Consider the following 18,343-nt stretch of genomic DNA (forward strand, 5'->3'; position numbering starts at 1 on the left):
TTAGGGAAGTTTTCAACTATTATCTCCTCAAGGATTTTCTCATGGTCTTTCTTTTTGTCTTCTTCTGGGACTCCTATAATTCAAATGTTGGAGCGTTTCATATTGTCCTAGAGGTCTCTGAGATTGTCCTCATTTCTTTTAATTTGTTTTTCTTTTTTCCTCTCTGATTCATTTATTTCTACCATTCTATCTTCTACTTCACTAATCCTACCTTCTGCCTCCATTATTCTACTATTTGTTACCTCCAGAGTATTTCTGATCTCATTTATTGCATTATTCATTATATACTGACTCTTTTTTATTTCTTCTAGGTCCTTGTTAAACCTTTCTTGCATCTTCTCAATCCTTGTCTCCAGACTATTTATCTGTGATTCCATTTTGATTTCAAGATTTTGGATCATTTTCGCTATCATTATTTGGAATTCTTTCTCTGGTAAATTCCCTACCTCTTCCTCTTTTGTTTGGTTTGGTGGGCATTTCTCCTGTTCCTTTACCTGCTGGGTATTCCTCTGTCTCTTCATCTTGGTAATATTACTGCGTTTGGGGTGGCCTTGTTGTATTCTAGGAAGTTGTGGAGTTATCTTTATTATGGAGTTTCCTCGCTGTGGGTGGGGTTGTATCAGTGGCTTGTCAAGGTTTCTTGCTTAGGGAAGCTTGTGTCGGTGTTCTGGTGGGTGGAGCTGGATTTCTTCTCTCTGGAGTGCAATTAAGAGTCGAGTAATGAGTTATGAGATGTCAATGGTTTTGGAATAACTTGAGCTGCCTGTATTTTGAAGCTCAGGGGTGTGTTCCTGTGTTGCTGGAGAATTTGCATGGTATGTCTTGCTCTGGAACTTTTTGGCCTTTGGGTGGTGCTTGGTTTCAGTGTAGGTATGGAGGCATTTGATGAGCTCCTATCTATTAATGTTCCCTGGAGTCAGGAGTTCTCTGATGTTCTCAGGATTTGGACTTTAGTCTCCTGCTTCTGGTTTTCAGTTTTATTTTTAGAGTAGCTTCAAGACTTCTCCATCTATACAGCACTGATGATGAAACATCTAGGTTAGAAGTGAAAAGTTTCTCCACACTGAGGGACACCCAGAGAGGCTCCCTGAGTTACATGGAGAAGAGAAGAGGGAGGTGGGAGTTAGAGGTGACTGGAATGAAATGAGGTGGGATCAGAAGTGGAGAGAGCAAGCTAGCCAGTAATCTCTTCCTTATGTACACTCCACTGTCTGGACTGCTCAGAGATGTTCACAGAGTTATACAGAGAAGAGGAGAGGGAGGAAGTAGACAGAGGTGGCCAGGAGGATAAAAGAGGGGAATGAAAAGGAAAGAGACAGATCAAGCCAGTAAACAGTTCCCTAAGTGTTCTCCACCATCTGGAACACACAGAGATTCACAGAGTTGGGTAGAGAAGAGAAGGGGGAAGGAGGAGACAGAGGTAACCTCGTGGAGAAAAAGGAGAATTCAAAGGAGGAGAGAGTGGTCAAGCCAGTAATCTCACTCTCAAGTAAAACTGGGTACTGAAGATTGTGTTTTGAAGGTACAAAATTGATAACAAATACCAAAAAGTAAAGATTAAAAATCTAGAGTAGAGGTTGGATTTTCAAAAATACAATATTAAAGAAATGATGAAGAAGAAGAAAGAAAAAAAAAAGTCACATGAATTATTAAAACAAAAACAACCACAAAAAATTATATATATGGTATTTACTTTAAGAACTTTAAAATTTAAAAATGTTAAAATAAAACTTAAAAAAAGAAGAAAAAACAACAACAGCAAAAAAAAAAGAATGATCGTAAAAATAGTAAATGTAAATCTGGGACTTCTCTGGTGGTGTTGTGGGCAGTGTGGGGTCAGTTCATTTTCAGATAGTTCCTTGGTCTGGCTTATATTTCTTAAGATCCATACTTCCAAGGTGGTTCCCTCTGTTTTAGCTTCTTCTGTTTGCTTGTCTCTTCAGTGTCTGTTTTCCACCCTGACACAAGGGGGACGGTGGTTGACACTTTTTTTTTCTTTTTTTAGGCTCAGTTGTTCAGTTGCGCTGTGGGGAGGGAGGGATGCTGCAAATAAATAACACTGGTGTATGTTCGTAGTGTCTCAGTCCCGCTGGGCCTGTCCCCGCTCATGGTGCACACTGCTCAGGCTCTAGGTTGCTCGCCCAGGAACCCTCTGAGGGTGGCCCTGGGGCTGCATGCACCTCCCCAGTCTAAGCCGCTCAAGCTCAGGCACTCACGTAGTCCTCAGAGGTGCAGACTCGGTTGGGCCTGCGTTTTGTGCCCTTCCCAGGTCCAAGCAGCTCGGGAGTTTGGCAAGTGCAGTCGCTGCGACTTATCGCCTTTCTACTGCTCAGTTTTCTGGGTATACAACTGTCGCCCCTTATTAGGCAGATGGTGACTGTCCAGAACCCCGAGAAGTTTTAGTTAGCAAAGAAGCTTGCTTGCAGTTTGGAAGTTTTTCTGGGGCTGCAATTGTGCCCTTCCGGCCCTTCCGGCCCTTCCGGCTCTGGCTGCCTGTCACTGGAGGGGGATGGTCTGCATCGGGCTAATTCTGTTCCATCCTTTGTTCTGTGTGCTGTCCTGGCGGTGTCTTATGTTAGAGCTTTTCGCGTGGTAGCTATCCCACAATCTGGTTTGCTAGCCCAAGTTAGTTCGCTCTGGTTACAATTGGGCCATTCCAACCTGATTCTTGAAAAGCACTGCAGCCCGCACCTCTCTGCCCAGCCCCCGCTTGCTAGTGGCAGATGCAGGTGTCTGCGCTGCTTCTCTGCTGGGGGAGTTACCGTTGGGTTGGTAATCTGTTGCTTTTAATTATTGATTTATTTTTCCTCCCTGTTATGTTGCCCTCTGTGCTTCTAAGGCTCACCACAGACTCGGCCACTAGAGTGTTTTCTGGTGTTTGGAAACTTCTCTCTTTTTAAGACTCCCTTCCCACAACGGAGCTCCCTCCCTACCTCTTTTGTCTCTTTTTTTCTGTTTTTCATATTTTTCCTACCTGTTTTTGAAGACAATTATCTGCTTTTCTGGGTGCCTGATGTTCTCTGCCAGCATTCAGAAGTTGTTTTGTGAAGTTTACTCAATGTTGAAATGTTCTTTTGATGAATTTGTGAGGGAGAAAGTGGTCTCCCCATCCTATTCCTCTGCCATCTTCTCCTTCCTCCCCTCAAGCTTCCTTAAAAATAGAACTACCATATGATGCTGAAGTCCCACTACTGAACATTTATCCAGACAAAACTATGATTCAAAAGATACGTGCACCTCCAGGGTTCATTGCAGCTCTACTTATAATAGCCAAGATATGGAAGAACCTAAGTGCCCATTGATGAATGAATGGATAAAGTTGTGGTAAGAGAGAGGGAGCATATGTACACCTATGGCTGATTCATGTTGATGTTTGACAGAAGAAAACAAAATTCTGTATAGCTATTATCCTTCAGTTAAGAATAAATACTTTTTTTAAAAGATGTGTTGTATATATAGAATGGAATATTTTTCAGCCATAAAAAAAAGAATGAAATAATGCCATTTGTAGCAACATGGATGGACCTAGGGGTTTCCCAGGTGGTGCTAGTGATAGAGAAACCACCTGCCAATGCAGGAGACATAAGAAATGCCAGTTCAATTCCTGGGTCAGGAAGATCGCCTGGAGGAGGACATGGCAAACCACTCCAGTATCCTTGCCTGGAGAATCCCCATGGACAGAGGAGCCTGGCAGGCTGCAGCCCTTGGGGCCACAACGATTTGGACACAACTAAAGCTACTGAGCATACATGCACACACGAATGGACCTAAAGATTATCATACTAAATGAAGTAAACTAGACAGAGAAAGATAAATATATGATGTCACTTATTTGTGGAATCTAGGAAAATGATACAAGTAAACTTATTTACAAAACAGAACATAGACTTACAGACAGAAAAAAAAAAAACAAAGGTTATCAAAGTGGATAGTAGAGGTAAGGGAGGAAAATTAGGAGTTCAGGATTGACACATACACACTACTATATATCAAATAGGAAAGCAAGGGCTTTACAGTATAGCACAGACAGCTATACTCAATCTATTGTAATAACCCATAATGGAAAATAATCTGAAAAAGAATCTATCTACATCTATATGTATATATGAATCAATTTGCTGTACACTTGAAATTAACACATTATAAATTAACTATACCTCAATTTTTTAAAAAAACTAGAAAGCAAACTAATTTTGTATGTTTTATCTACAAGAGGAAAAAGATAGAATAAAATACTGGAAATGCTTTAAAATTTTTGAAGAGGAAAATAATAATTTGGAAACTTAACTAAAATTAATGAGACATTTTTAAAGTAATATTTAAGAAGAAAAAAGAAGCATATAAAAATTGATATTTAATATGGTTGTCTTTGGAGTGCAGAATCAGAGGTTCCCTATGGATAATAATGGTATTTTTTGAAGCAATTACTTTTCAATTTCATTAAATCATTCTTAACAATATGTTGAATTAAAGTTAAATATTTTCTAATTCTGTATCTATTTCTTCTGTCAGTAAATGATAAGACAATGGAAATACCACTAACAAATAAAAGAGGAATTATTACCTTTATAATGTTAAAGATGCTATAAAATTTGAGGCTATAAGGATGAGTATTCTGTTTCAAGCTGGGCCAGTATTTGAGTTTCAAAAATTCACAAAGATGATTTAAAGAAAATGTTATAACAAGCTGAAACTACTGATCATAGTTACTAAACATCTCAGGATAATTGATTATGAACACCCTCTATCCTACTTTTGAAATCAATAGTATGTTTACTATTTTACCCTTCAAAGAATTTAGCTTCAAAATGAAGCATTGTTTTTGATTGACACTCTGTAAGACACATTCAATTCGTTTAGTACAGTCACTCAGTCAAGTTCGACACTTTGCAACCCCATGGACTGCAGCACGCCAGGCTTTCATGTCTGTCACCAACTCCCAGAGTTTACTCAAATTCATGTCCATCATGTTGGTGATGCCATCCAACCATCTCATCCTCTGTCCTCCCCCATTTCCTCCTGCCTTCATTCTCTCCCAGCATAAAGGTTTTTTCCAGTGAGTCAGTTCTTCTCTTAAAGTGGCCAAAGTATTGCAGCTTCAATTCAGCATCAGTCCTTCCAATGAATACTCAGGACTGATTTCCTTTAGGATAGACTGGATTGAAATCCTTGCAGTCCAGGTTCAGTTCAGTTCAGTTCAGTTGCTCAGTCGTGTCCGACTCTTGCAACCCCATGAATCTCAGCACGCCAGGCCTCCCTGTCCATCACCAACTCCTGGAGTTCACTTAGAGTCACGCTCATTGAGTCAGTGATGCCATCCAGCCATCTCATCCTCGGTCGACCCCTTCTCCACCTGCCCCCAATCCCTCCCAGCATCAGAGTCTTCCAATAAGTCAACTCTTCGCATGAGGTGGCCAAAGTACAGCAGTTTCAGTTTTAGATCATTCCTTCCAAAGAAATCCCAGGGCCGATCTCCTTCAGAATGGACTGGTTGGATCTCCTTGCAGTCCAAGGGACTCTCAAGTGTCTTCTCCAACACCACAGTTCAAACGCATCAATTCTTTGACGCTCAGCCTTCTTTACAGTCCAAATCTCGCATCCATACATGACTACTGGAAAAACCATAGCCTTGACTAGACGGACATTCATCAGCAAAGCAATGTCTCTGCTTTTGAATATGCTACCTAGGGTGCTCATAACTTTTCTTCCAAGGAGTAAGCATCTTTTAATTTCATGGCTGCAACCACCATCTGCAGTAATTTTGGAGCCCCCCCAAAAAATAAAGTCTGACACTGTTTCCACTGTTTCCCCATCTATTTCCCATGGAGTGATGGGACCGGATGCCATGATCTTCGTTTTCTGAATGTTGAGCTTTAAGACAACTTTTTCACTCTCCTCTTTCACTTTCATCAAGAGGCTTTTTAGTTCGTTTTCATTTTCTGACATAAGGGTGGTGTCACCTGCATATCTGAGGTTATTGATATTTCTCCTGGCACTCGATTCCAGCATGTGTTTCTTCCAGCCCAGCGTTTCTCATGATGCACTCTGCATAAGTGAAATAAACAGGGTGACAATATACAGCCTTGACGTACTCCTTTTCCTATTTGAAACCAGTCTATTGTTCCAGGTCCAGTTCTAACTGTCGCTTCCTGATCTGCATACAGATTTCTCAAGAGGCAGGTTAGGTGGTCTGATATTCCCATCTCTTTCAGAATTTTCCACAGTTTATTGTGATCCACACAGTCAAAGGCTTTGGCATAGTCAATAAAGCAGAAATAGATGTTTTTCTGGAACTTTCTTGCTTTTTCCATGATCCAGTGGATGTTGGCAATTTGATCTCTGGTTCCTCTGCCTTTTCTAAAACAAGCTTGAACATCAGGGAGTTCACAGTTCACATATTGCTGAAGCCTGGCTTGGAGAATTTTGAGCATTACTTTACTAGCATGTGAGATGAGTGACATTGTTCAGCACTTTGAGCATTCTTTGGCATTGCCTTTCTTTGGGATTGGAATGAAAAATGACATTTTCCAGTCCTGTGTCCACTGCTGAGTTTTCCAAATTTGCTGGCATATCGAGTGCAGCACTTTCACAGCATCATCTTTCAGGATTTGAAATAGCTCAACTGGAATTCCATCACCTCCACTAGCTTTGTTCATAGTGATGCTTTCTAAGGCCCACTTGACTTCACATTCCAGGATGTTCTGGCTCTAGATGAGTGATCACACCATCGTGATTATCCGGGTCATGAAGATCCTTTTTGTACAGTTCTTCTGTGTATTCTTGCCACCTCTTCTTAATATCTTCTGCTTCAGTTAGGTCCATACCATTTCTGTCCTTTATCAAGCGCATCTTTGCATGAAATATTCCCTTGGTATCTCTAATTTTCTTGAAGAGATCTCTAGTCTTTCCCATTCTGTCTTTTTCCTCTATTTCTTTGCATTGATTGCTGAAGAAGGCTTTCTTATCTATTCTTGCTATTCTTTGGAATTCTGCATTCAGATGCTTATATCTTTCCTTTTCTCCTTTGCTTTTGGCTTCTCTTCTTTTCTCAACTATTTGTAAAGCCTCCCCAGACAGCCATTTTGCTTATTTGCATTTCTTTTCCATGGGGATGGTCTTGATCCCTATCTCCTGTGCAATGTCACAAACATCATTCCATAGTTCATCAGGCACTCTATCTATCAAATCTAGGCCCTTAAATCTATTTCTCACTTCCACTGTATAATCATAAGGAATTTGATTGAGGTCATACCTGAATGGTCTAGCAGTTTTACCTGTTTTATTCAATTTGAGTCTGAATTTGGTAATAAGGAGTTCATGCAGTCCAAGGGACTCTCAAGAGTCTTCTCCAACACCACAGTTCAAAAGCATCAATTCTTCGGCACTCAGCTTTGTTTATAGTCCAACTCTCACATCCATACATAACTACTGGAAAAAGCATTGCTTTGACTAGACAGAATTTTGTCGGAAAAGTAATGCCTCTGCTTTTTAATATGCTGTCTAGGTTGATCATAGCTTTTCTTCCAAAGAGCAAGCATTTTTTAATTTCATGGCTGCAGTTGCCACATGCAGTGATTTTGGAGCCCGAAAAAATAAAGTCTGTCACTGTAACCATTGTTTACCCATCTATTTGCCAGGAAGTGATGGAACCAGATGCTATGATCTTCGTTTTTTGAATGTTGAGTTTTAAGCCAGCTTTTTCACTCTCCTCTTTCATATTCATCAAGAGGCTCTTTAGTTCTTCTTCACTTTCTGCCATAACGGTGGTGTCATCTGGGTATCTAAGGTTATTGTTATTTCTCCTAGCAATCTTGATTCCAGCTTGTGCTTCATCAAACCTGACATTTCATATTATGTATTCTGCATATAAGTTAAATAAGCAGGGTGACAATATATAGCCTTGACATATTCCTTTCCCAATTTGGAGCTAATCCATGGTTCCATGTCCAGTTCTAACTGTTGCATCTTGACCTGCACACATATTCCTCAGGAAGCAGGTCAGGTGATCTGATATTCCCATCTCTTTAAGACTTTTCCACAGTTTGTTGTGGTCCACACGATCAGAGGCTCTGGTGTAGTCAATAAAGCAGAAATACATGTTCTTCTGGAATTCTCTTGCTTTTCCTTTGATCCAGTGGATACTGGCAATTTGATCTCTGGTTACTCTCCCTTTGTTAAATCCAGCTTGAACATCTGGAAGACACTGTATCCAGACAAATTAGTAAAATTGCTTCTTGTATTACTAAATTTTCCTCTGGGCTTGCATCTTATCAGTTTAGTTCAGTTCAGTCGCTCAGTCGTGTCCGACTCTTTGCGACCCCATGAATCGCAGCATGCCAGGCCTCCCTGTCCATCACCATCTCCCTGAGTTCACTCAGACTCACTTCCATCAAGTCCGTGATGCCATCCAGCCATCTCATCCTCAGTTGTCCCCTTCTCCTCCTGCCCCCAATTCCTCCCAGCATCAGAGTTTTTTCCAATGAGTCAACTCTTCTCATGAGGTGGCCAAAGTATTGGAGTTTCAGCTTTAGCATCATTCCTTCCAAAGAAATCCCAGGGTTGATCTCCTTCAGAATGGACTGGTCAGATCTCCTTGCAGTCCAAGGGACTCTCAACAGTCTTCTCCAACACCACAGTTCAAAAGCATCAGTTCTTTGGCATTCAGCCTTCTTCACAGTCCAACTCTCACATCCATACATGACTACTGGAAAAACCATAGCCTTGACTAGACGGACCTTAGTCGGCAAAGTAATGTCTCTGCTTTTGAATATGCTACCTAGGGTGCTCGTAACTTTTCTTCCAAGGAGTAAGCGTCTTTTAATTTCATGGCTGCAGTCACCATCTGCAGTGATTCTGGAGCCAAAAAAAAAAAAAATAGTCTGACACAGTTTCCCCATCTATTTCCCATTAAGTGATGGGACCAGATGCCATGATCTTCATTTTCTGAATGTTGAGCTTTAGGCCAACTTTTTCACTCTCCCCTTTCACTTTCATCAAGAGGCTTTTTAGCTCCTCTTCACTTGCTGCCATAAGGGTGGTGTCATCTGCATATCTGAGGTTATTGATATTTTTCCGGCAATCTTGATTTCAGCTTGTGTTTCTTCCAGTTCTGCGTTTCTCATGGTATACTCTGCATATAAGTTAAATAAGCAGGGTGACAATATACAGCCTTGACATACTCCTTTTCCTGTTTGGAACCAGTCTGTTGTTCCATGTCCAGTTCTAACTGTTGCTTCCTGACCTGCATACAAATTTCTCAAGAGGCAGATCAGGTGGTCTGGTATTTCCATCTCTTTCAGAATTTTCCACAGTTTATTGTGATCCACACAGTCAAAGGCTTTGGCATAGTCAATAAACAGAAATAGATGTGTTTCTGGAACTCTCTTGATTTTTCCATGATCCAGCGATGTTGGCAATTTGATCTCTGATTCCTCTTATAAACTTTCAAAATTCACATATGCTAAAATATTCAATATTCCACAGTTTGTTTCTATATTTTAAACACAGTTAAAACCATTTACATATGAACACAGGTAGCAGAATTATAGTGAAAATGAAAATTGCTCAGTCATGTCTGACTCTTGGTGACTGCATGGACTATGCAGCCCATGGAATTCTCCAGGCAAGAATACTGGAATGGGTAGGTGTTCCCTTCTCCAGGGGATATTTCTGACCGAGGAATCAAACCGTGTTCTCCTGCATTGCAAGTGGATTCTTTACTGCTGACCCCTGGGGAAGACCCTCAGTATTATGACTACTCTTCAAATTATGTTGAGACGTGCAATCCCTCAAGGCTGATAAATCCTGAGAACTTTGAAACAGTCGTACTGAAAGTGTCTTTGGACCATTAAAATGTCTTTAAACTGTTAGCTCTCCATCTGTGACAAGGTAAGGATCTTGAGTCAGAAAATAAAAATGAATCTACCACATGACCAAACGCATGGCTTAGTCGACCCTTCTTTTTTTTTTTCTTCCTAGCAAGAATTTTCCCATATAGGAAGTAGTGCATTAATTCACACATTGGCACAAGCACCTGAACTTGTTGCAAACTGGCACTCTGAGTAACATTTCTCTCTAAACCAGAGTTCAGCTATTTTTTTCAACAAAGGGCCAGATCCTAAATATTTTAGACCTGAGGCCCACACAGTTTCTACAGCAAATACTCAGCTCTGCTGTACAGTATTGACAATATGTGACTATGTCTGATTGTGTTCTAATAAAACACTTTTATGGACAGTGACATTTCAATATTACACATTTTCATGTATCACAAATAATTATACTTTGTTTTTTTCAACCATTTAAACATGGAAAAAGCATTCTTAGTTTATGAACCATAGGGGTGAAAAAGTGATTTCCTAACTCCTGCTCTAAATCATCCTCTAAGTATCAGCTAAATTGCCATTTATAATGTAGCCCTTTCCCTAGCTTATGTAAAATATTCTCCAACTCAATCAGATTTAGTATTTACTCTTTCTTTAGATTTCATATATAACTATAAAATTTTATTGTTTCATTTGTGATAATCATTATTTTCTTTTTCTCCAGAAGATTGAAATAACTTATCTCAGATTCTATATCAATTAAGTGTAGCTGAGACTTGAATGTTAGAGTTCACAGCAGAGAGTGCTAGTCACACTATTAAATGTCAGTTCTTAAGTTCTCTCTCTCCCACCTGATATAAATAGAGGCTGAGGAACAGAACTCAATAGGTGAAGAAAAGCATAACTTGGGGATTTAATGAGTAGTGTCTAGGAGATCTATGTGTTAGGTGGTTTTGCTGGACTCTGGACAAGTTATTTAGTTTCTCAGTTTCTGCTTCTTCATCTGGATGTTGAAAGGTTATGACAAGACATTCTTTAAGCTTCTCTCATTTCTTTCATTTTTATGATTCTAAGATATAAGGACAATATGCAGTCATGAAATAGTTTATATAATGAGTATCCAATATATGCATATTTTCATATTTAAAGGGCAAGAGAAGAATGTGAAAGAGGTTACACAAAGTAATATTTTTTAATGGCTCATTAATCAATGAGAGTACCAGAAATAGTTCAGTAAACATATTGGCATATGCTGCACTGATTTTACCATCAAATTATTGAAGCTGAAGTCTGGTCCAGCATTTGATTACAGCATTTAGATAATGTCCTCTGTATACCCGGAAACTATCTATGCACCAACCTGGGCACCATCAGACAAATCCTGCAATCATTTGTTGCTCTGCCTAAGCTCATCTATAGCATCAAGAGACCAAAAATTCTACTTTTGTCAGATATCTGACACTAAACTCTTCAGACTTCAATTCATATTATCATCAATGGTGCTATTCTACCAGAAATCTGTTTGGAATTTTGAAGTCCATTTATGATATCTTGCCCAATGTTCCTATCATTCTTGGTCATAACTCACAATAAAATTCCCTTAATTTTTATTCTCATATTCATGCTACTCAGAAACTATTTACCTAATCTAAGTTCTCCACTGCCTTTCTTCAAAAATTTTACACTGGGTCTCTTCATTCTTTGGATTCATAAGTATCTAGAATATCAAACCATTCAAAGAAAATCTAGCAACAAATTAAATCTGAATTTCCTCCACAGGAAGAGGAGAGGCTGCTAAATTCCCCAGCAACCATATTCTTTGAGATGAGAAATAATCTTGTCTTACTTCTTTTCATTATTTAAAAAAGATAACCCTTGATTACTTCTCCTTAACTATTTCTTTTAAAAGACAGCCCAAATTTTTCACTTCATTGCACTCCTCATGCTATATATTGCCTTCATGGGCATGGATGCACCCTCTACTGACTCTATTAATATTGCAGAGGGGAAGAATCATTGGAATGATATTATATGGTACTGTCTCTCTGGTAGGAAGGCTACATGGGTTGTTGCCGGGAGCCAGCACGGGAGATCCCACCCATGACAAAGGTCATGAGGGAGAGGCCTGACAGGCAAAGGCGAGTCAGGACTTGAGGGACCCCGTGGACCTGCTCGAGCATCTACCCCAAAACCAGAATCTGTCTGTCTTATTATTTGATGACTTTCGCCAACTCCTCTGACATTAGCAGGGTCTATCCCCAACCACCTTTCTCTGGAAAAAGTTAATTTAGAGCTCCAGTTAATAGTCTCCTGCATGTAAAAGGAGTGTCTCAGCTCAAACCCCTCTGATGGCTCTCTAACTTGCCTGACAGATTTACCCAGACTTTTACAACTACACATGTGATTGTTCACAGCCTCCCAACTACAAGAGGCACAGGAAGCTTAAAACATCTTAAAGATATAGAGCCTTTTAAAGAGCTAAGAATTATATTGGTGAAGGATTTCATTGTTGAGTTAATGATTGCTGCCAGGCCTCCATATCCTTTATCTTTTAGGCACCTGGGAGGATATTAATCAATGTAATTGGGATGCAGAAAAAGGAATACAGTAGTTTTGATGTTAGCAATACTAGAATTTTTAGTTAATGAATTTTCTCTTTGTTATAAATCACTGTACTCCTCTTTCTTTGTTATAAATCATTATATCCTTGCTATGTAAGAATGAAACTTTATTTAGCGCTTTCTGAGAGTGGCCCAGACTTTGGAAAGAACAACACTTTTAGGGCAAATAAGTTTTCTAGTTGACAGACCCTTATCAGAAAAGGGTAATAAAATGCTAATAGGCCTCCTGGCCAGAAGATGATGTAAATCACCTAAGACCTGTGTATAAGATAGGTATGCAGAAAGAAAACCTGGTCTTGATAAGACTCAGAGCTGCTGATCCTGCATGACTCTGTTTCTTACATTTATCTCTATGTACAACCCAAAGTATAAAAGCTTCTCTGAAAAATAAAGTGACGGACCAGTTCCATGAAAGCCTGGTTCCCCCGTGTCAATTCTTTCTTTCTTTCTCTCTTACTCTCTTTTCAGGCTAATTCCCTGGAATGCAGGGACCCTCCGTGTTCACTTCTCTGCCCGGGCTTCTAAGACCCATGTGAGAGGGAGCCCAAGGCGGGGCACCCTCCGCTATTCTATTCAAGCGGGCTCCTGTGGCCTACATGAACAGTGTAAGTCCCTTGTGTTGGGACTTTATTGGCTTTTTGTGTAAACCAAGGAATATCAGCCTCTTTCTCTCCTCTATTTTCTTAACTGTTTTCTCATCTCTCTATAGATCTCTAAATAAATCCTTATCTCTGTCTATATCTCTAAATAAATAAATCTCTCATCATCAATGCCATCCCATCTTGGATACCCTGGATCCAACTGGGGTTGGACTCCAGTAGATTGTCAGAATTATGAAATAGAAAAGAGAGCATCTAGCTTGTGAGCCATATAAAAATAAATAATAATACTCAGTGGAATTTGACTTTTGGATAAAATCAATTTTTACAGTATCCTCATGCATTATTGGGCTTCCCTGGTGGCTCAGATGATAAAGAATCCAACCACAATGCAGGAGACCCAGGGGTGCTGGGTCAAGAAGATCCCCTGAAGAAGGGAATGGCAACCCACTCTAGCATTTTTGTGTGGAGAATTCCATCGACAGGGGAGCCTGGTGGGCTACAGTCCATGGGGTCACAAAGAGTCAGATACAACTGAGCAACTTTATTTCCATGGGTTATTACATTATTATATGTACTTACATTAAATAGTTACTGTTTATCTGAAATTCAAATGTAATTAAGCATTTTGCATTCTAAATGAAAGTCTCAATAGATGATACATAAGGCATATTATGAAGTGAAATACACATATATTTGGATAAGGAAAATTAATTATATGGATGTATGGGTGTATATATGTGTTTGTTGAGAGCAAATTGGATACCACTTTTAATTCCCATTCTTAATGTTGGCAGGATTAATGGATCCTATGGTTATATACCTGTTGCCACCCTACCCTTATTATACAGTGAGTTTCTTTGTCTGAGGCATTGCTTTGTGGAATACCATATAAATAAATCAGACATACTGTGAACCCTCAAGTAATGATGCTGATGAAGTCCTATCAGGAAGAAAGACAAATCTATATTCAGAATACATGTTAATCCTGATAAGGATAAACTATTGTTCTTTCCATAGTGAAATAGGTATTAAAGAATCAACTCAACACCAAGTGGATTGTTGGCCTCATGACAGATCATGTATGTAAGGGCCTCAGAGCCTTTAGCGTCCACTGCTGACAGGTGGGATATTTAGCACCTCTGGTGGCTAGAACAGATTTAGCAAGAGAGACGTTGTGGTTTGACTTATATATCGTCTCTGTATCTGCCAACATGGCTTCTCCATTTGTACACAACCACTGGGAAGGTGGAAGGAAGAGACTAGCTGATATCTACTGCATATCATCCTCATCCACTGGTTAGAGTACTACTTGTGCTCAATAACCAGGGTGCTACCTTTGTGGGTGCTACCTTTGTGGGTGCTACAGAGGTCCTCATGTTTTGGGCCCACTCCTGTAGTCACAGTATCATACTTTTTTTTTCAGACCTCCTTGTCTATGGACTTCTCTCTTACTCTACGTCCCTTACCAAAACATTCATTACCTCCAGGGGTCAATGTATGTTGTTACTTAGACCACTCTCTCTCACACAGGTGGGTGGCCAGATGTGTAACCCAAACCTCTGTCTCAGGAGGAACTTTATCTTTCCAAGATAGCCTGTGAAGGATTGTAGTATAAAAGCCATCAATTATTAGCTCACAAAATATACTGAATTAACTAGTTAATCCACTAAGCCTAGGTGTTTTCCTTCCTTTCCTCACTTGATATCTATGATGTCCTAGGTATAAGCTGAGAATAATAGAGACAAGACCCTATGGGGGTAGGAGGCAGAATTACACTTCCAGGCAGTTGTACTTGTGCACATGAGTTAAGTATATAGCTCTAGTAGTCTGGCTGCAGCCCTGTCAAATGGATTGCAAGCACTGGCTATTGAAAGCAAAAGCACACAAAAGCCAGAGAGTGGTGCATAAAGAGGGTAAAATGAGTCTTAGAAATATCAGAATGGAGCACAGACAGTGTCTGCCCATTTTATAAGCTTGTTCTTAACATTTGTTGAGCAATTCAACAACATGAATTTTAATACAGGAAAATCTCAATGTGAGACAACTACAATAAAGCCAAAGCAAGTCTCATTACTGATTTTTTTTTTTGGTTTTCCATTGCATACAAACTTTATGTATACACTGTACTGTATTCTACTAAGTGTGCAAGGACATTGTTTCTAAAAAAATTTTTAAAGTACGTATCTTTAATAGAAAATATTTTATTGCTCAAAAATGGTGCCCATCATCTGAGCCTTCAGCAAGTCCTAATCTGTTTGCTGGTGGAAGATCTTGCCTTGATGCTGATGCTGCTAACTGATCAGGGTAGTGGTTCCTAAAGGCTGAAGTAGCTATGGCAGTTTCTTATAGAAAGACAACAATGAAATTTGCCAACTGGGTTGACTCTTCCTTTCATTAATGAATTTTTGTAGCATATAATGCTGTTTGATAGCATTTTACCCACACAGTAAAACTTATTTCAAAATTGAAATCAAACCTCTTAAAACCTACTGATGCTTAATCAATGATTCATGTTGTAATTTAAATCTTTTGTTGTCGTTTCAACAATATTTACAGCATCTTCACCAAAGGTAGATTCCATCTCAAAAAATCACTGTTCATCAGTAAGAAGCAACTCCTCATCAATTAACATTTTCTCATGAGATTGTAGCAATTCATTCCCATCCTCAAGCTGCATTTCTAATTCTAGTTCTCTTGCTATTTCCACCATATTTGCACTTACTTCTTCCACTGAAGTCTTCAGCTCTTCAAAGGCATCCAAGAGGGTTGGAATTGATTCCAAAGTCCTGTGAATGTTGATATTTTAATCTATTCCCATGAATCATGAATGTTCTTAGAGGCATCTGGAATCTGGAGTGGTAAATCCCATCCAGAAGGTTTTCCATTTTCTTTGCTTAGATCATCTTAGGAGTCACTATCTTTGACAGCTTTAGCCTTAAGGAATATATTTCTTAAATAATAAAATCTGAAGGTCTAAATTCCACCTTGATCCATGGGCTGCAGAATGGATGTTGTGTTAGCAGGCATGAAATCAACATTAATCTCACTGTACATCATCTGAGCTCTGGGGTGACCAGGTTCATTGTCAATGAGCAGTGATATTTTGAAAGGATCTTTTTTTCTAAGCTGTAGGTATCAACATTGGGCTTAAAATAAACCATGTTGTAAATCTGTGTGCTGTCATCCAGGTTTTGTTGTTCTCTTTCTAGTACATAGGCAGAGTATATGTAACAACTCTTAAGGGCCCTAGGAGTTCAAGAATGGTGAATGAGCTTCAGCTGGCTGGAATAAGCTGGAATAAGCTGGCTTCAGCTTAAATTCACCAGCTATTAGTACATTATTCCCTAAAAAGTGCTTTGACTCTTTGAAGCCAGGTATGTCTTCTCTCAGTGAAAGTTCTAGATGACATGCTTTTCTTATAAATGGCTGTTCCCTTGTATTGAGAATCTGTTGTTTAGTGTAATCATCTTCATTTTATTATCTTAGTTATATTTTCAAAATAACTTGCTATAGCTTTTACATCAGCACTTGCTGCTTTACTTTGCACTTTGATGTTATAGAGATGGCGTCATTCCTTAGAACTTGTGAATCCATCTCTGTTAGCTTCAAAATCTCTATTTTCTTCTGCATCTCCTTCACCTCTCTCAATCTTCCTAAATGTGAGGAGAATTTACACAAATTGCTACAAATTACACTTTGGCTTAAGAAAATGTTGCACCTGGTTCGGTCTCTCTAGACCACTACAACATTCTCCGTATCGGCAATGAGGCTGTTTTGCTTTCTTATCATTCCTGTGTACACTGGAGTAGCACTTTTGATTTTTTTCAATAGCTTTCCCTTTGCACCCACAACTTGGATGTTTAGCAGAAGAGGCCTGACTTTGGACCCATCTCAGCTTTGACATGTCTTCCTCACTGAGCTTAATCACTTTTAGCTTTTGACTTAAAGTAAAAGATGTGTGACTCTTCGTTTCACTTGAACACTTGGAGGCCATTATAGGGATATTATAATAATTGGCCTAATTTTAATACTGCTGCATCTCAGGGCATAAAAAAGGCCTAAGGAGAAGGAGAGAGATGGGAGAATGGCTTGTCAGTGGAGCAATCAGAATGCACAGTATTTATGTGAAGTTTGCTGTCATATATGAGAGCTGTTTCTGGCACCACAAAACAATAACTACAGTAACATCAGTGATTGTTGATCACAGATAACTCTAAGAAATACAATTATCATGAAAAAATTTGAAATATTGAGAGAATTATGAAAATGTTACAGTGACATGAAATAAGCAAATGCTGTTGGAAAAATGGCACCAATAGATTTGTTTAATGCAGGGTTGCCACAAACCTTCAATTTGTAAAAAAAGAAAAAAAATTCAGTGTATGTGAAGGCAATAAAGCAAAGAGCAATGAAACAAGATGCACTTATAAGTTCTCTAATTCTTTTAGCTAAGCAAATTGGACAAAAATCAATGAACTATGTAGGTACTGGCCATTACAACCTAATTACAAAACTCACCTGAATCTTCACCATGACTGTTCTTGGTTGAGTTCAGTTCAGTTCACTTCAGTTCAGTCACTCAGTCATGTCCGACTTTTTGTGAACCCATGAATCACAGCACACCAGGCCTCCCTGTCCATCACCAACTCCCGACGTTCACTCAGATTCATGTCCATCGAGTCAGTGATGCCATCCAGCTATCTCATCCTCAGTCATCCCCTTCTCCTCCTGCCCTTAATCCCTCCCAGCATCAGAGTCTTTTCCAATGAGTCAACTCTTCGCATGAGGTGGCCAAGGTACTGGAGTTTCAGCTTTAGCATCATTCCTTCCAAAGAAATCCCAGGGCTGATCTCCTTCAGAATGGATTGGTTGGATCTCCTTGCAGTCCAAGGGACTCTCTAGAGTCTTCTCCAACACCACAGTTCAGAAGCATCAATTCTTCAGTGCTCAGCTTTCTTCATAGTTCAACTCTCACATCCATACATGACCACTGGTTGGTTGAGTTACGTGATAAATATTCTAAATTCATAATCAATATTCTAAATCTTGCCTTCATCATTTTAAATAGGCAGCTTAAAAAACCCCAGTGGTAATGGGTATTCTTCTCAACTTGTGCTCAAGTTCAAATATTATTTCTGTCTGTGACTTTTACTCACTATCTTTTTCCTGGTCTCAGATAATGAGGTGTTCATCCTGCTCAGGATTAACTTCTGTATTTGAATCAACTCTATTTTTTACCCATTCATCATATGTTATTGTGTGCCTTTCTTTACCTCCTTTTTCTTAGCCTAAACTG

Source organism: Ovis canadensis, chromosome 2, assembly GCF_042477335.2.
Source record: "Ovis canadensis isolate MfBH-ARS-UI-01 breed Bighorn chromosome 2, ARS-UI_OviCan_v2, whole genome shotgun sequence".
Lineage (NCBI taxonomy): Eukaryota > Metazoa > Chordata > Mammalia > Artiodactyla > Bovidae > Ovis > Ovis canadensis.